The following is a 20846-nucleotide window of genomic DNA, read 5'->3' on the forward strand; positions in this document are numbered from 1 at the left end:
AGACACCGCTGGTCCTCTTTGTGCATGATACAGAACAGGCTCTAGATAACGGCTCCCAGGTTGATGCCAAATTTCTCGACTTTCGAAAGGCGTTCGACTCAGTTCCGCACCGTCTCTTGCTCCAAAAAGTGCGCGTTTACGGTCTACCGATGACATATGCGGTTGGATAGAAAGTTTTCTAACAGACAGGAGGCAGTATGTCGTCCTGAACGGGGTGACTTCAACAGAAACAAGCGTAACTTCAGGTGTGCCCCAGGGCAGCGTAATAGGTCCGTTGCTTTTTACGATTTACATAAACTATCTGGTTGATGGTATTGACAGCGGCATTAGACTGTTTGCCGATGATGCTGTAGTCTACAGGAAAGTAGTATCACACGAAAGTTGTCGACAAATCAATGAGGATTTGCAGAAAATAAATGAGTGGTGTAATGACTGGCAGTTATCTCTCAATATTAGTAAGTGTAACCTAATGCGTATAACAAGGCCAAGATCTCCATTAATGTGCGAGCACAAAATAAATGCCCAGTCCTTGGAAGCTGTAACGTCCGTCAAGTATCCGGGTGTGACTGTTCGAAATGATCTCAAATGGAACGATCAGATTACACAAGTAACGGGTGAGGCAAACTCTAGATTGCGGTTGAAACATCCCCTTTTGAAAAATTATATACGTGACTGGGCTTAAACTGACAATATTTTTTTTAGCGCAACGCAATCTGACTTTCAATAATCCATACAAAAGAATGGCCCTGAATAACATTAACCTATACCTTTCACAAATCACTTACCTCACAAAAATCGTCGTTACTCTAACTACTGCAATACAGCGAGTGCCACTACTGCCAGCTAAATAAAAGATTCAAACTACGGAAGGCACTAACTACTGATAGGCATAGTTAGCAAATGAAAGATTTTAATATAGAACAAACAATGTATTTACCTTAATAGTGTTGAAACATCATAATATACATAGCAGTTCATGACATCCAGTCTTACAAATTTCAAAACTCCGCCATTTCTCTCCCCACATCCACCACTGCTGGCGGCTCACCTCCAACTGCGCAACGCTACGCGCTGTTCACATCCAGCTGCCCAACACTACAATGGCAGACAACAATGCAAACTAGCCACAGACTGCACCCAGTGATTTTCATACAGAGCGCTACGTAACGTTGCCAATAAGAAAACAAACAGCCTACTTACACGGTTTATTGGTAGACTCCTGAAGCGATGCAGCCCTTCAACAAAGCAAATAGCTTACAATACGTTAGTTCGTCCAGTCTTAGAGTATTGTTTGTCTGTGTGGGACCCTTACCAGTTGGGTCTGATTCAAGAGACTGAGAAGGTCCAAAGAAGAGCGGCAAGAGCATATACTATTACCACCAACTTTCAAATCGCGCAATGATCACCGTTCAAAGATAAGGGAAAGTAGAGCTCGTACTGAGGCGTTCAGACAGTCGTTTTTTCCTCGCGCGATGCAGATGTAGAAGCCGCGAGACAGTCAATATTCCCCAAAAGAAGACATAACGTCTACATCAGAGGCAGCAATCACTTTGACATGTTTTCGAATAAACGTAAACTAGAGAGAAAATACTTTATTTACTTTTTTGTACTTCTCGCATAACTAGTTTCGGTCTATTGGGCATTATTAGGTTTGTAAAAGTGGTTCAGTGTTTATTGTTGCTATGAGATAATAAAAGATAAATAGGATGAACATAGGAAAATAATGGTGCATTAAACATCACGACATCAAACATCTTATACATCATTATGGTGCCATGTCTCTCCTAGAGCAGGTAGTCATAGCCTGTAAGCCCAAGAGTTGCAGTATGTCAGTAGTGAAATTATGCCTACGCGGTTAACTTGTTAAGCTTCACATAAATGTGACGATCGGCAGTAGGTTTCTTCAAGAATGGTCGGTACTACGATCCGCCTCTCGCTGGAACACCCTGTTAACTGAATTTGGACGAACTCATTTTTAATTTGAATGAAATAAGCAAATTATGTACAATCATATGCTTTCGGCTTGATGTAGGTACTGTACTCTTCGCTGCTAACGTTCAATGTCATGTGGGGAGTCAACCATAAAAATTAGAAGACTTTTAAGAGAGGAATTCGTAGTATGGAATGTACTCCGGAGGGAGAGTCCTGTCATCAGCGACAAACCAGCTGGGACGCACGTGGTCTGAGGAAGCCGAGGCGAGCGGTAAACAGCGGGGCGCGCCCTCCGCGGCTGCCGAAATCAGCGGCGAACAACGAACCCAACACAACACAGCACAGCAGAGGGGGCGCCTTCATCCAGCCCGCGGGCGGCGCTCGCTTCCTGCAGCATCAAGTCTAAACGGTTATACAAAATATTTCACTTATAAAACAATCACGCCACAATCAACGTCATGTAAAATTGTGTAGTTGCAATACCGTCTCTGTCTCCGAGAAAGCTTACACATTCAGTACTTTGTAAGAGGAGTGTTACTCTGGCCGAAACAGTGACAATGACAAACATCTGGTCACACTTTTCATTTGGTTTCGTTCTTCTTGATGTTTCCTCTTCTGCTTATGCTTCAGTAGATTTCATACAATTAAGTTTGAGAGTAATGTCTATATACAGGTGTTTCAGCTGCCCCTACATTTAGGTTTTATGCAACCCGCAACGCCTTCATAAACCAAGAAAGTGATTAAAAAAAATGGCTCAGAGCACTATGGGACTTAACATCTGAGGTCATCAGTCCCCTAGACTTACAACTACTTAAACCTAACTAACCTAAGGACATCACACACATCCATGCCCGAGGCAGGATTCGAACCTGCGACCGCAGCGGTCACGTGGTTCCGGACTGAAGCGCCTAGAACCGCACGGTCACACGGGCCGGCCACGATTTTCATATTGTCTCGCTCGCTGTATGCTAACTATTAGTCGTTGGAGGCCACAGTTTTCGATTTGTTCAAGAAAAACACGTTTGAAGATCACTTTTGCACTTTTTTCTTGAATAACATTTTTGTTAGAGTATAAAAACACTTCAGGAAAAATACAGAAAGCAGAAATTATGAAAAGAAGCAGACCATATAAGAAACACCGATAAGATAAGAGCCGATACTACAGCCAACTGAATGTACAAGTACTGATTATAATAATACAGTAGTTGGTGCGAATGCATACAGAAGATGATTAACAAATGGGCTTACCTTACAAATTTGTAAGAACAAGATATATAGGAAGATTCAAGAAGATATGATTAGAAAATTTGTGGAGACGAAAACATTTAGGAGGTGACATTGCACGTCCCTTCTTCCTCGTTGCAGTTTTTTGTGTATTATTCAGCAAATAATCTTGGCATCAATAAAAAGTAACGTGGCAGCAAGAGAATCAGCTACCACCGAAAGTAGTTGCAGTTATTGACGTCGCTTGCTTGCACGCAGAAAGTAAACATCCTCGGCACAGGACCAAACAGATTAAGGCAGGCTACAGCAAAACTGATGGCAATACAAACTGGCAACAGTCTAAAGTACACACACCAAAAAAGTTTTGCATCACCCTGGTTCTCAGAACTCCTGATGATAGATGTTGACTGGATATTGTATTACAGACAGTCCCTTTGACTGTTCAGCGATGTCACTAAACCAGCCCAAAGATGTAAACAACAGCGCCTATTAGACGGTGGGGGTCCAACAACCGATCGGTTCCAGTCATTCTACCAGGAAGGAAGTACACGCCTCGTGTTATTTACAGTTCAGCCATGGCTACAAGGTCAACACCGCGGTTCGATCGCGTCCGCATTGTTACTTTGTGCCAGTAAGGGCTCTCAACAATGAAAGTGTCCAGGTGTCTCTGAGTGAACCAAAGCGATGTTGTTCGGACATACAGAGACAGAAACTGTCGAAGACATACCTCGCTCAGGACGTCCATGGGATACTACTGCAGTGGATGACCGCTGGCTACGCATTACGGCTCGGGGGAAACCTGACAGCAATGCTACCATGTTGAATAATGCTTTTCGTGCAGTCACAGGACATCGTGTTACGACTGAAACTGTGCGCAATAGGCTGCATGATGCGCAACTTCACTCCCGACGTCCAGAGCGCGGTCGATCTTTGCAACCACGACACCATGCAGCGTGGTACAGATGGCCCCAACAACATGCCGAATGGACCGATCAGAATTGGCATCACGTTCTCTTCACCGAAAAGTGTCGCATATGCCTTCAACCAGACAATCGTCGGAGACGTGTAAGGAGGCAGCCCGGTCAGGCTGAACGCCTTAGTCACACTATCCAGCGAGTGCAGCTAGGTGGAGGTTCCCAGCTGTTTTGGAGTGGCATTATGTGGGGCCTACGTACGCTGCTGGTGGTCATGGAAGGCGCCGTAACGGCTGTGCGATACGTGAGTGCCATCCTCCGACCGATAGTGCAACCATAGCGGCAGCTTATTGACGAGGCATTTGTCTCCATGGACGACATCTCGCGCCCCCATCGTGCACATCTAGTGAATGAATTCCTTCAGGATAACGACATCGCTCGACTAGAGTGGCCAGCATGTTTTCCAGACAAAAACTCTATCTAACGTGCCTGAGATAGATTGAGAAGGGCTGTTTATGGACGAGGTGACCCACCAACCACTCTGAGGGATCTACGCCGAATCGCCGTTGAGCAGTGGGACAATCTGGACCAACAGTGCCTTGATGAACTTGTTGATAGTATGCCACGATGAATACATGCATGCATGAATGCAAGAGGACTTGCTACTGGGTATTAGAGGTACCGGTGTGCACAGCAATGTGGACCACCACCTTTGAAGGTCTCACTGTATGGTGGTACAACATGCAATGTGTGGTTTCCATGAGCAATAAAAAGGGCGGAAATGATGTTTATGTTGATCTCTATTCCAGTTTTCAGTACAGATTCCGGAGCTGTCGGAACCGAGGTGATGCAAATTTTTTTTTTACTTGTGTATCTTAAGTGTGAAGATAATGCATAGCAATATAATTAATTGTTGTATTGATCAATCTTTGAACATTGGTCTAGTCCTGAATCAAGTGAAGGGTGAGTGAGACAACTAGCAGGATGGCTAGTTCGGCTCTGTTGATCTAACTGTTGATATACCATGTGTCCAGTCATATCCGCCTTTGGAGGATGTTTACACTGCTCTACAAAACTTCTGGAAGAGCTACATAATGTAACGTAACACATTAAATACGCAGCGGAAATGAATGAAAGTACGGGAGCATGTTCGCGGAGATCCAGTGGTGCACAGAAAGGGGGACGTCACATGACGTGACGTTATTGTGACTATAGCGCCAAATGGGTCTATCCCTACAACACAGGGCAGTTGAAGGAGCAGGGAAAAGACAGTTTGTGTCAATCAGTGAGCTGTTACGGTTTGCTGTGGAGACATTCTTCATTCCATCATGGCTAAGGGACAATATCTATCTCTGGATGGCCGCGCACGCGAAAGAATTATCGGGAAACCGAAAGAAGGCCGGTTTGACGAGTCTAGCCAGCAGATTCGCATTTTCACAGCATTGTTTTACATTAATAGGGAACGTTTCGAACCGCAGGCGCTGCTGCCCGAAAGAGAGATGGTGGCCGACTGCGGTCAACTACAGCAGTTGATGACCACTAAATTGTCTAGCAGGCAGGAAGGGACCCCCGGCAAACATCGGGTGCAATTGCAACCGTATTAACAGGAGTGCGGAGCATGCAGTCTCAGGCACCACAGCGACACGGTGGCTGCATGGGGATAGTCCTTCTTTGCACTACGACCAGTACGTCGTGTTCTGTTGACACCCGCACATAGGTGGCACCGTTTATGATGGTGCCATGAGCAAAGGGACTGCACCAATGAGGAGTGGAGTCGCGTAGTCTTCTCGGATGAGAGCAGATCCAATCTGAGTAGTGATTTTGGACGTCCGCTCATCCGGCAAGAGGTGGGAACACGTAATGAACCCAGGCGTATGCCGAACATGACCAGTCTGGTGGTCCAGGTGCTATGTTGTGGGGAGGCATTATGTTGCATAGAGTTATTGACCTCTTTACAGGAGGAGGATATCTTGGAAGAAGAGGATATTCTGAGAATGGCCTGGCCTCCCCATTCCCCGACTTAAATCCTGTCGACCACGTGTGGGGTGCATCGGAGAGACGTATTTCAGCACGTCCAAAACAGTTGTCAACTGCGCTGATGGAGAATCTGAACGCGTTGTGGCAAGTACTTTCTACCAAAATGAGATTTTCATTCTGCAGCGGAGTGTGCGCTGATATGAAACTTCCTGGCAGATTAAAACTGTGTGCCCGACCGAGACTCGAACTCGGGACCTTTGCCTTTCGCGGGCAAGTGCTCTACCATCTGAGCTACCGAAGCACGACTCACGCCCGGTCCTCACAGCTTTACTTCTGCCAGTATCTCGTCTCCTACCTTCCAAACTTTACAGAAGCTCTCCTGCGAACCCTCAGGCTGTGGCTAAGCCATGTCTCCGCAATATCCTTTCTTTCAGGAGTGCTAGTTCTGCAAGGTTCGCAGGAGAGCTTCTGTAAAGTTTGGAAGGTAGGAGACGAAATACTGGCAGAAGTAAAGCTGTGAGGACCGGGCGTGAGTCGTGCTTCGGTAGCTCAGATTGTAGAGCACTTGCCCGCGAAAGGCAAAGGTCCCGAGTTCGAGTCTCGGTCGGGCACACAGTTTTAATCTGCCAGGAAGTTTCACTTTCTACCAAATTTGTGGGGAGCACGGTAGCATGTTGCAGAGCATGCACTGCCATCCGTGGTGATCACACACCCTATTATGAATCAAGTACTGCCGTTTATAATGTCCATGGGACCATAATGAACCACGGTGATTTCAATATATTTAGTGTCTTCAAATAAAAGTGTCATTCCTGTTCGTCCGATTGCGCATTTCTTTCAGTTACCTTGTGTAATATACTGTCCGCCTGCTTAGCTGAGTGGCAACGTGTTTGCTTACCATGCAGTGGCCCGGGTTCTTATGCAGTAGCCCAGGTTCGATTCCCAGTCAGGTTGGAGAACTTCACCACTCGTGTATTGGGTGTTTTGCCGTCCTCATCACTGACGCGGAAGCCGCCCAATGTGGCATCACCTGAAATAAGACTTGCACCCGGCGACCGTACTTCCTCGGATGGGCCTCCTGCCCATCAGGACCGTGCGATCCTTTTTTCCTTTGTGCTATACTGTACCAGTTCTTTCAATGCATGGTACAAGTTTTATCGAGCTACGTTACTTGCCAGTAACATAACAAGCGATATTTACTTTCATCCTTAAGTTTTTTACACCAGTTTGTTTATGTGGAAGGCAGGAGCATAGTATAGTCCAACTTGTGCGCACCTTCTATGGCGATCGACCATAACTCGCCATTAAGTGTGGCGCCATCTCTGTAGATGAATCTATCCCATAACTTCTGAAGGACACAGCATAACCTCTAAAGAAGAAAGTACTGTATTCGGGTGATCTACAGGTGACGAGGCAGTTACATTGTGAACAGTGCACTCCGAATCCATCTTAGCAGTCGCAGAGACACCTGTGGGATCTCGTCCACTGTCAGGCACCAATAAGCAGCATGCAGACCTGGGGGCTTCATGGGTGTCACTGAAGGCACAGCTCAAGACCAGGACACACTGACACCACCAACAATCACAGGGACTCTCCGCAATTTACTGAATACAGAAGTACAGGGTTATTACAAATGATTGAAGCGATTTCACAGCTCTACAACTCTACAATAACTTTATTATTTGAGATATTTTCACAATGCTTTGCACACGCATACAAAAACTCAAAAAGTTTTTTTAGGCATTCACAAATGTTCGATATGTGCCCCTTTAGTGATTCGGCAGACATCAAGCCGACAATCAAGTTCCGCCAACACTCTGCGCAGCATGTCCCCATCAATGAGTTCGAAAGCACCGTTGATGCGAGCTCGCAGTTCTGGCACGTTTCTTGGTAGAGGAGGTTTAAACACTGAATCTTTCACATAACCCCACAGAAAGAAATCGCATGGGGTTAAGTCGGGAGAGCGTGGAGGCCGTGACATGAATTGCTGATCATGATCTCCACCACGACCGATCCATCGGTTTTCCAATCTCCTGTTTAAGAAATGCCGAACATCATGATGGAAGTGCGGTGGAGCACCATCCTGTTGAAAGATGAAGTCGGCGCCGCCGGTCTCCAGTTGTGGCATGAGCCAATTTTTCAGCATGTCCAGATACACGTGTCCTTTAACGTTTTTTTCGCAGAAGAAAAAGGGGCCGTAAACTTTAAACTGTGAGATTGCATAAAAGACATTAACTTTTGGTGAATTGCGAATTTGCTGCACGAATGCGTGAGGATTCTCTACCGCCCAGATTCGCACATTGTGTCTGTTCACTTTACCATCAAGAAAAAATGTTGCTTCATCACTGAAAACAAGTTTTGCACTGAACGCATCCTCTTCCATGAGCTGTTGCAACCGCGTCGAAAATTCAAAGCGTTTGACTGTCATCGGGTGTCGGGGCTTGTAGCAATTGTAAACGGTAAGGCTTCTGCTTTAGCCTTTTCCGTAAGATTTTCCAAACCGTCGGCTGTGGTACGTTTAGCTTGTAAGTAGGCTGTTTAGGTTTTTTTATTGGTAACGCCACCTCTGTATGAAAATCACTGGCTGTGCTGTGTGCAGTCTGTGGCTGCTTTGCATTGTTGTAATACTCGCCATTGTAGTGCTAGGCAGCTGGCTGTGAACAGCGCGTAGCGTTGCGCAGTTGGAGGTGAGCCGCCAGCAGTGGTGGATGTGGGGAGAGAGATGGCGGAGTTTTGAAATTCGTCATGAACTGCTATATATATATATATATATATATATATATATATATATATATATGATGACTATTAAGGTAAATAAAACGTTTGTTCTCTATTAATATCTTTCATTTGCTAACTATCCCTATCAGTAGTTAGTGCCTTCCATAGTTTGAATCTTTTATTTAGCTGGCAGTAGTGGCGCTAGCTGTATTGCAGTAGTGGGAGTAACCAAGATTTTTGTGAGGTAAGTGATTCGTGAAAAGTACAGGTTAATGTTAGTCAGGGCCATTCTCTTGTAGAGATTATTTAAAGTCAGATTGCATTGCGCTAAAACAAAATATTGTGTGTCAGTTTAAGGACAGTCGTGTATAATTGTTCAAAAAGGGGACGTTTCATATGGCGACCATGCCAGGATACCTCACTGGAATCTTCTGATTTTTTTTCTTGTAGTTTGTGTAATTAATGTAGCTTTTGTTTATTGCTAGTGCGTAATTGTAGAGAAAATCTCCTTTGTAGTTGCAGTCTTTCATTGTTGTACAGTAAAACAGTTGTGGCATGCATGTAGATTTGCACCAAGTATTTCGCAGCTGCAATTAACTACATATTATTTTCAGTGCTATGTTAATGTGTTCTCTTATTTTTGCTCTTCAAATTGTGCTTTTCTGTGTTATCGTGTGAAATATTGTGACAATAATGGCGTGTGAAAAACGTAACACTAGGCTCCAAAGTAAACTGAGAAATGACAGCGAAGACGAAAGCAGTGTGTTAGCGCCACCGAGTAATGATTTAACTGATGTTCAAAGTAGTAATTTGGTAATTGTGCATAGGGAAATGGAGCGGGCGGCAAACAATGGCGTGGACAGTGAAGCAATTAGTGAAGAGGGAAGCATTATCGATCGATCGGACGGCAACAGCTCGCCTCAGGAATCGGGAATGACAGGACACAATTTTGCAAATACTTTAGATTCTGGTTTTGGGTCCTCACCGTTTTCTCAAATAAGTCAAGACACAATTTCTGCTTGTCAAAATGTAAGTGTTGCCGGTGCAAATGCAGTGCCGAAAAGCATAGAGAAACAGATTCCAGACACTAATACATTATTATTGCAATTAATGCAACAAATGGAACAAAATCAGAGACAAACACAGCAAAAGTTACACACAATGGAACTAAATCAGAGACAAACACAGCAACAGCTTCAAAAGTTAGACTCATTGGAGCAAACTCTTGAACAAACACGTGAGGATTTAACTACTGAGTTACATCACATTGAATCGAAATGTCAAAAAGTCTGTAATGACGTAAAAACACAAATTTGTGAGCATTTCCAACCTATTTTTTCGCGGCATGAAAATGCACTACAGAATCACGAAGCAGCCATAAAAGAACTGCAAACTACTGTTCACGAAAATCATGAGACCTTGCAAGCTAAATTTGACTCAGTTGCATCTACCGATTCGGTTACGCAACTTGCAAAAACTCAGGAAAACTTAAAGGACACAGTAGATACTCTGAAACTTGGTTCAGAAAAACACACTGAGGAAATGTGTTCACTATCGGAGAAAGTAGCCGAACTTTCGGATCAGTTCACTAACTTATCTACGAAGGTAGATGATCATCTGAATGACACAAAACCGGTAGTCTTTAATGACACAGAAGAGAGCGAACAAATTAGGAAACTGAAACAAAATCTGAATCAAATTAATACGCAACACCAAAGAGAAATCCGCGAAGTACAAGATCAGCTGACACAGGTAATACAAGAATTACGTATTTCAGAGGACACTCGCGCCCCAACACGGGAAGAGGGACTTAGAAATACGGAAAAGACGTAAAATAATAACACAGGGCATTTCGGAAGTTATGAAAGAAACTGGCAATGTGCACCGAATTTTGAGATGGAACGGCCGACACGACCTAACAATGACCGATATGCGACTCGCCGACATGATGATTTTGACTATAAGCTGTTCATTACTACACGTAAATTCAAAACGTTTAAGAATTCTGCCAACGACTTTCATCCACAAGCGTGGCTCCATCAATTCTCTCATTGTTTTCCTCCCAACTGGTCATTAGAACACATTAGAATTTATGTGTGGCTACTTAGAGAATGAACCAGCTGTAAGAATGCGATCGGTCATTCACGATTGCCACAGTGAAGGAGAATTTTACCATGCCTTCCTCTCAGCATATTGGTCTCAAGCCACACAAGACCGAGTACAACATAGCATCATAATGATGAAACGTTTCGAACAATCTGAATTTTCCAGTATTATGAAATATTTTGAAGACATGTTGCACAAGAATCAGTACCTGTCAAACCCATACAGCCCCTCAGAACTCATCCGCATTTGCTTAATCACATTACCTGAACATTTACGACATATTATTTTGGCAGGACGTTGCAAAGACGACATTGAAGCTTTTCAGGGACTGTTACAAGAACTGGAAATTGACACTGACAATCGGGGAACGCGGAAACAGGAGCACAACAATTACAGATCACATCCGTCGCAATTCCGCGATGAAAGAAATAATAACTGGACACGACAAGGCTATTCTTACAACGCAAATCGTGACCAAAACAGGCACCACCCATATGACAACCACTGGCAGAGTAATAATAGTTACAGAGAAAGATCGCATTTCCGTAGTAATGACTATCACAGAGACAGCCAGAGACACAGACGATATGGAAACCAAAACAATTATTATCAAGGGAGGCAGAATAACTTCAGACGCAACAGTTCGGCGCGCAGTTACGATTCAGGGAGAAATTCTCCACCACTTAACCGACAAGGAAGAAACTACGGAACCTACCGACATGACGACAGACGATATATTCGTAACGACAGACCTGAAATGCATCAGAACTGGCGGGATTTAAACAGAGCTGGGCCCTCTCAGCAAGGCGAATTTGTAGAAGTTCGGTCTCCTAATCCCAATAACGACGCACGCCAACAAAGAGAAAGACAATGACTCGCACAGCAGGCAGCCGCGTGCGCCAGCTGGCTCAGGGAAAAATAACATAGACGCTAACCTTGAGAAAAATTCCAGTATTCTTTACCGACGTATACCACATGATAATTGCGTTAAACTTGAAACTCTGCGTAGTAGGAAGAGTAAAGGTCTACACCACATTTCACATGTAAAACCGTTTATTGAAAGATAATCTGCTTTTTAACTTTGTCTTTGCCATAAAACTTTTCACTTCACATTTCTAGTATGCTTTGTCAGACTTAAGAAACTGTTAACATGCAACAATGTTTGAAGTTAAACATCCAGTCTAGAACCTAGGGAACATTTTTAAACAGAAATTACGAATGTATTGTTATGGTGAACAGACGACACAGTGTTGTATTTGTACATTCTTGCTTGTTAGTTGCACGATTACGTAACGACTATCAGACTTACATACTTAGGACACATACTAGTACTGCTAATGAGATTTTGATGCAACATTTTGGTTTACTTGAAAATACATTCTGGATTTAAAGTACTTTCTGTGAGATACCAGATGACACAGGGGTTAGTTTATGTAACAGCTACACGATTTTATCACGACGTTACTAATGAGTGACAATTTACAATGTTGCTTTTGCGGTGTATCTGTTTTATATCTGCACAGTTTTCTGAATTCTTCTGGAAAGAAAAACATGTTTTAGTAGTAACTTTTGTAGTATAGCTACAATGTGACAGGGTTTTCCGTAGCACAACAATACGTTACAGTACAGTACTTTCTTCATCACGCCAATAAGCATAATAACTACAATATCTATTCGCAAAGCATTTCACTTTTGTGTATCATGAGGTAAGTACATTGACTTCTGCAGAACTTAGTTTCGGAGGACGATAACTACGACACTTCCACAGAGATTATGTTGCAACAAGACGCACATTTAGCGCTACAGGACACGTATTTGAGTGATTGATTTTGTACTTAAAATATTTATTTTAAAGATATTTGGAGTACAATGATACAAAGGCTTTCCGTGATACATTTCATTCCATTGCTGTAATCTGTAACATCTGAGGGTATAATTACATTAATCCTCAGGGGGGTACATGCTTACTTTGTGTACCATGTGTGTGGCAAACACAAGGAGCCCTAGCTAATATGGTATTTGCTTATACAACGTTACACATCGGTACCATATTTCTCTAACACAGAATTACACAGCTATCTGATCATTTAACTGAGAGAGACAAACATTTATTTTACTACATCAGTGACAGACATTTACGTAATTACGCCGTTGGATAACTTCACACTTACGAAATTGTATGTTGTTTATACTTTGTGAACTGTTCATATTTTTTCAGAAACATTGTGATACTATGAGAGCTTTGAATGATGTGTTTGGTATGGGATCACGATTTTTAAAGTACGTTTGAGGTAGATGACACTATTGAAATGAGCAGAGAATATTTTTTTAGGGTTTCAAATTATTGCAGAAAGCCACGACGTTTTTGAGATTTGACTGAGGTGTTATGATGTTATTTTTACGACGACGATGTGTATTATGCTGTTGAGGTATGTTTATGATCAATAAGCTGATGCTATATAAGGAATGTGATTACGTGTTTATATGTATATGAATAATGAATAGAAGTTAGAGACTATGGTTTGTGAAAAAGGTTGTTGGAAACCAAGAATCGTACTTTAAGAGTTATGAAATGTGTGTAAATGCGTGACTGTATCACAATGCTGACGAATATTGTTTTTTTGACACTTATATTTATAGGATTTTGTTTCTACAGATTTGCAACGCTAATTCTTGACCTGTGAAATATTTTTATATGAGACTGCCACTGTAGCAGAAACTGCTGTCGTAAATATTTCAGTACGAAAGTTAAGTGACCACCTGCACGTAATGCGTCGCGGGCACCCAGCTGTGTCAGATGCCTGGAGAAAAAGCCATTATTGCGAGCCCTTTTCAGCGGCACAGGTAGAAAAAAAAAGGAGGCCATTATCCTCGCTATTGACGTTTCTTTGTAGAGAGCATCGCAAAAACGACACGGTCGAACTTGAAAACATATGTTGACACTGTGGAGCTCTTAATTTATGATATTTACAGAAATACCTAATGAAATGACGAGAAATATTTTTACATCTGCACACCTGATTCTGACAAGCGTCTTTCTACGAGAGTTGAGAGAATTTCTACTAACTTATGAAATGTCACATGACTATTGAATGATATTTTTATGCTTTGATTTGCGTAATTGCTTATTTCATTTGATATCTGGTTTCCAGCTGTCTTGCAGCATTGGTTTCATAAAATAAAATTAAATGCATTTGCTAATGTGAACACTTTCTGTCAACAGATCTATTAAATAATTACTTTATGATCCACTTTCTTCGAAAAAGGAGCTCTTGGAATGGAAAGAACAATAAGAAGGGACTAGTAACAGGAACTGCATACATAATTTTCTTTTCAACTACTTGGTAATTTTTTTGGTAGAGTAAGTTATCGTGATGCATCACTCTAGTGTTAAGATGTGACATAGTTATTAGACATGGCCATTTTTAGTGTAATATTTTTTTCTGCTTGAGCTATGTCATGTTTAGATATCTGCTGTTTGCCAGGCATAGTGTTACTGAATTTGACTGTGTATTATTCTGTTAAGCCAGTTTTACTAATGATTTATTTTTCTTGTTTGCTACGCATTGCCTTATATTAGTTGTAATATTGCATTTGCTTTGCTAATTTATGCTGCTTGCTTTGCCATCTGTATTTTTTATCATTTCTATTTGTGTTAATTGTTTTGTGCTGCTGCATTGCCTCGTCCCTTAGTTTAGCATCTGAGCTCAGTAGATTTAAGTTAGCTTAAGAGGGGCCAGACTATATAAGAAACTAACTATGATGAATTGGAAGCAATGCATTGACAAGGCATATGAAAACGTTTTGGGCCAAAATGAGTATTGTACAATGAGCCATAAGTATTTTGAAAGAAATATGGTTGGAATACAAAAAGGAGGTATAGATAGGACCTTTTGGGAAAAATGATGAATGAAGGGAGATCTCCAAGAACAAAAAGGTTTTGTTCGTAAAATACTGCAGTACCAAGTATTATATTGAAAACAAACCCTGTCCTTTCCCCCTGTGTTATTATGCTATGTGTTTGTGTACCCTTGTGTATTTCTTTTCTTCCTGTCTCTGTGTACTGTTTCATAGAAATTTTTTTCTGTTCTAGTACTAAGCTACATTCACTATGATGAGGAATACTGTTATTCTCAAATATAATTTGCATTAATAATATGTTATTTTCTTTGTAAAAAATGTTTATAGACATTATTTATTCTGGTTTGTTGCTCACATGTGAAGGTGATGTTTCAAAAGTTCTTCTGATCTTTATGTGTTTACTTATGTCATAATTCCTGTAACACTGTTGTATATGTTATTTTGATTCTTTTGTAAAGCCTGTACTACAAATGTTACCTGTATTATTATGTTTTTAATGATGTATTTTGTACCTTTGTAATTGTATTCTCATGTTATAAAATTGTAATTGACGCCAGTTTATCGAACTAAGTAACTTGTAAGCATTCATTTCACTGCACACATTTCTGTTGGTCATAGTATATGGACAATATGTGAGAAGTAGGGACTGTTAGTGTTTGCGCGTGTGTTAATAATTCAGCAAGGGACTGGATAACAGCATTGCTGGTTCTAAGGACATTTCAAACAAATTTTTTTTGTGAGTGGACAAGTGGTGGTTTATGGACTTGCTATATTCTCCGCAAGACTCTTCGATGGTGATTGTGCACCTGCACAGTCACAATAGATGGCTGCTGCCCATCTCTACAAGGACTACAGTGGGTCTGTATCTTTGATGACCCACCAGTACCACAATCTCTACCAGGAATACACTGGGTCTGCACCTCTGGTGGCCCACCAGTACCGTAATCTCTACCAGGACTACAGTGGGTCTGCTCTGTGATGACCTAACTACCAATATTCTTCAAAACGTCGACTGACTCTGCTGTGGGTTTACTCTGTTGTGGCCCATTGCCTGTCTGCATGTCGAGTCAGCACTGTCTTTCCGTTGGAAGGACAACATTACTTCTTCAAGACTGCATAGAAATCCACTACGTCTGTGTGCATTGTCTTTTACTGCTCAAACTTTGAGAAAAACACGGCAATTTTAGTGTGATCAACGATCAGGACTGTCTTTATGGACTGTGAGAAAATTTTAGCTTTTGACCAACATTGTATCAATAAGTGTGTGCATTTGATTTCTTTGTTATTGTAATTGTGAAAAAACTTTTAACAAATATGTATTGGCCAGTGCCCAAAGAAATTTGTAAAATTTTTTGTGGGTAGCATGGGGGCTATGTAAGTAGGCTGTTTAGGTTTTTTTTATTGGTAACGTCACCTCTGTATGAAAATCACTGGCTGTGCTGTGTGCAGTCTGTGGCTGCTTTGCATTGTTGTAATACTCGCCATTGTACTGCTAGGCAGCTGGCTGTGAACAGCGCATAGCGTTGCGCAGTTGGAGGTGAGCCGCCAGCAGTGGTGGATGTGGGGAGAGAGATGGCGGAGTTTTGAAATTTGTCATGAACTGCTATATATATATATATATATATATATATATATATATATATATATATATATAATGACTATTAAGGTAAATACAACGTTTGTTCTCTATTAATATCTTTCATTTGCTAACTATCCCTATCAGTAGTTAGTGCCTTCCATAGTTTTAATCTTTTATTTAGCTGGCAGTAGTGGCGCTAGCTGTATTGCAGTAGTGGGAGTAACCAAGATTTTTGTGAGGTAAGTGATTTGTGAAAAGTACAGGTTAATGTTAGTCAGGGCCATTCTCTTGTAGAGATTATTTAAAGTCAGATTGCGTTGCGCTAAAAAAAAAATATTGTGTGTCAGTTTAAGGACAGTCGTGTATAATTGTTCAAAAAGGGGACGTTTCAAGCTCCCTGCTTGCTTTATTCGTCGACTTCCGCGGGCTACGCGTGAAACTTGCCAGCATGCGTTCAACCGTTTCTTCGCTCACTGCAGACCGACCCGTTGATTTCCCCTTACAGAGGCATCCAGAAGCTTGAAACTGCGCATACCATCGCCGAATGGAGTTAGTTGGTGGATCTTTGTTGAACTTCGTCCTGAAGTGTCGTTGCACTGTTATGACTGACTGATGTGAGTGCATTTCAAGCGCGACATACGCTTTCTCGGCTCCTGTCGCCATTTTCTCTCACTGCGCTCTCGAGCGCTCTGGCGGCAGAAACCTGAAGTGCGGCTTCAGCCGAACAAAACTTTATGAGTTTTTCTACGTATCTGTAGTGTGTCGTGACCATATGTCAATGAATGGAGCTACAGTGAATTTATGAAATCGCTTCAATCATTTGTAATAGCCCTGTACGTATGGATTGGAGAGGGACATGCACAAAACTGAACGCAATATTACACATAAATTGAAACAAATATTGGGAAGCTCTCCAGTCACTAACTGGGTTCAATAGTCCTCCAAATACTCACTCTTCAACAACAATCAACATATGTCTAAATGAAGCTAACACTTTGCACATGACATAAAAGCTACTATCTCATCGACCAGTCTTAGAATATTGCTCAAGAGTGTGGGACGTACACTGGGGTGACAAAAGACATGGGGTAGCGATATGCACATATCCAGATGGCGGTAGTATAGCGGACACAAGGTATGAAAGGGTAGCGCACTGGCAGAGTTGTCATTTGTACTCAGATGATAGACCTGACACATGTTCCACATCCACCTGACATGTGTGAATTGTGGCCGCACGACGGCCATTAACAGACTCTGAATGCCGAGTGGTAATTGGAGCAACACCCATGGGACATTCAGTTTCCGAAATTCTTAGGGAATTCAGTATTCCGAGATCCACAGGATCAAGAGTGTGGCGAGAATACCATAATTCAAGCATTAACTGTCACCATGGACAACGTAGTGGCCAAAGGCGATGGCCTTCACATAATTACTGAAAGCAGCTGTGTTTGCGTAGAGTTGTCAGTCTTAACACGCAAGCAATACTGCGTAAAGCAACCACAGAAATCAATGTGGGACATATCTTATCTGTCAGTAACTTAGCTGTTAGGACAGTGCGACGAAATTTGGCTTTAACGGGCCACGGCAGCAGCCGTCCGACGTCAATGCCCTTGCTAACATGACGCCATCGCTTTCATCAGCTCTCCTGCGCTCGTGACCGTATCAGTTGGACCCTAGACGTCTGCAAAACCGTGAATCGGTCAGATGATCCACGATTTGAGTTGGTTAGGTGGCAGAGCAGTTCTAGGCGCTACAGTCTGGAACCGCGCTACCGCTACGGTCGCCGGTTCGAATCCTGCCTCGGGCATGGATATGTGTGATGTCCTTAGGTTAGTTAGGTTTAAGTCGTTCTACGTTCTTAAGTCCCTTAGTGCTCAGAGACATTTGAACCATTTTTTGAGTTGGTAAGAGCTGACAGTAGGGTTCGAGTGTGGTGCAGACCCCAGAAAGCCATGGACTCAAGTTGTCAACAAGGCACTGGGCAAGCTAGTGATGGCTCCAGAATAGTGTTGACAGAGGACAAGTTACTCTCCCACTTACTTTTCGCATATGGGAAATACTGAAGACTTTATTACAACCTGGCGAATCTTGAGCAAGACACTAGAAAGTTAACAGCCTGAGCAGACGTTGATGGAGCCTGGTAGGGTGCTAAAAGCATGAGGTATTTTTATGCTTCTAAGCTCATAGAAACGGCATAATGGGAGTTGAAAGCAATTGGTGGCGAGCCCATCCCTCAGTAAATCTTGCCTGACAGGCCCACAGCCATACAGCCTGTCTGCCGACAGGGCAATCCCTCGTAGAGACAGGTCTCCAGCAGAACAATGCCACTATACCTGCCATGGCGCCTGTGGAAGCCTGGGCTGGGGGCAACAGTCTGAAGGAATGCATCTACACAGTGGAGTCATAAACCAGGCATTGCATGCAGAGCCCTACATAATAAAAATTCACCTGTTTTCATGTTTGCCAATGGTGCAAATAGGCCTTTGAACCACTTCCACCGGCTGCCTCAGTTGTATAAGAAACTCTGGCGTCTGAGAAACATTTACAGCTAGAATCTTCATTACAGCTCATAGCTAGGATTAACAAGCTCCAACCAAGGCACAGGCGATTCAGATAAAGATCTTTTTATCTGTTTGCTTGTTGCCGTGGGAAGCGACACGACTTCAGAGAAAATTATCTCTACCCCCCCTCTTCGAAAACTTAAAGTCATCATTCGCAGTTTCCTTTTCTTCAGAGACGCAGGTTTCTCAACTCTTGCCCTGTTTCGACACGAGTTCGTGCTGTCGTGTGGGAGGCGAGATTTAGCACCTCTAGAGCCCTCTGATTGGCTCAAAATGGCGTGAAGGCGGTGTCGTTCGTGCACTTTGCAGGAAAACGGTTTTTTTTTTCTGGAGAGGCGCGAAGCAGTCGGGTGAGGGACTTCTGGTCGAGGCTCTGGCATGTGTGGTTGGTACTTGGGACCTGTCCTGAGACTGACTTCACTTGCGAGTAGTTTAGACTGGGGAGCCCTTGGTGAAGTTCTTACTGCACCGACAGTGTGACTTCAAACGTCTCGGACTGCTTGTTTGCCGAGGGCATATTTATTCGTTTTTGGTTTACCACTCTGGGTTTAAGTGTCAGGAAGTCGTTTCTGAAAGTATTTGTATGGAGTGTAGCCATGTATGGAAGTGAAACATGGACGATAAATAGTTTAGACGAGAAGAGAATAGAAGCTTTCGAAATGTGGTGCTACAGAAGAATGCTGTTGATACGATGGGCAGATCACATAACTAATGAGGAGGTATTGAATAGAATTGGGGAGAGGAGGAGTTTGTGGCACAACTTGACCAGAAGAAGGGATCGGTTGGTACGACATGTTCTGAGGCATCAACGGATCACCAATTTAGTACTGGAGGGCAGCGTGGAGGGTACAAATCGTAGAGGGGGACCAAGAAATGAATACACTAAGCAGATTCAGAAGGATGTAGGCTGCAGTAGGTACTGGGAAATGAAGCTTGCACAGCATAGAGTAGCATGGAAAGCTGCATCAAATCAGTCTCAGGACTGAAGACCACAACAACAACAACAGACTTGACGTTTGGTATCCTTGTGTGCTCTGTTGTACAAGTCAACCAAATTGGTCCTTGGTACGACCACCGAATGGGTGTGTCGCACACTGAAATCTACCGTGATTTCGGGGCTGTGGCAGAGAGTAAATTGTGAGATTTTTGCATTTCTTTCGTGGCCACGATCGTTTCTCAGGTGCCGTCTCCACGTCTCACATCTCACCTCCGCCGCACACATCTTGTCAGATGCAATTTACATCGCCGCATGAAGCAAACAGGGTAACGTACTGCCACTCTGGCGTTGTCAGGGAGTACAGATCTCAGTCGCCACTTGCTGTCAGCTGCACCTGTATAGAGAAACTTCAGTAGATTTGATCAATCAAAGTCTGCTCAGCGTCACATCAATTCAGATTGCGTTATGCACATTTTGAGGACCAGAGTTAAACCGTATTTGCCAACCCAGGATCCTTGTCCAGTGTAGTCTCAAACCACCTGTTAGTTGTTTACGGTATTCAATCAATAACTTTTTAGCATAATTTATGTCTGTTTTTTAGAAAAAATAAATGTTGCTTGAACACTAAAATTATGCCAACACAATCAGTCATTTATATAGTCCCCACTAGGGTTAAACTTCAACGTGGGCTGCGTTTACATGAAATGGACTGGGTTTTCAGGTCCAAATGAACCGATCACTGACTGGAAATGTCTATTTTCGGAAATTTGGAGACCATTTGCAGCCTTTCATGGACATCGTGTTCCCAAACGACGATGTCATGTCAAGGGGTTAAAACTGTTTGTGACTGGCTTGAAGAACGTTCTGACGTTCTGGACAATTAGAGTAAACGATTTGGCCACCCAGGTCGCCCGGTCGCCCGCGAACAGTTATAGGACATAATGAACAGATGAACTCGTGCACAAAATCCTGCACCGGCAACGCTTTCGCAATTATGGCTCAATATTTCTGCAGGGGACTTCCAACGACATGTTGAG

The sequence above is a fragment of the Schistocerca nitens genome, chromosome 8, assembly GCF_023898315.1.
Source record: "Schistocerca nitens isolate TAMUIC-IGC-003100 chromosome 8, iqSchNite1.1, whole genome shotgun sequence".
Taxonomy (NCBI): domain Eukaryota; kingdom Metazoa; phylum Arthropoda; class Insecta; order Orthoptera; family Acrididae; genus Schistocerca; species Schistocerca nitens.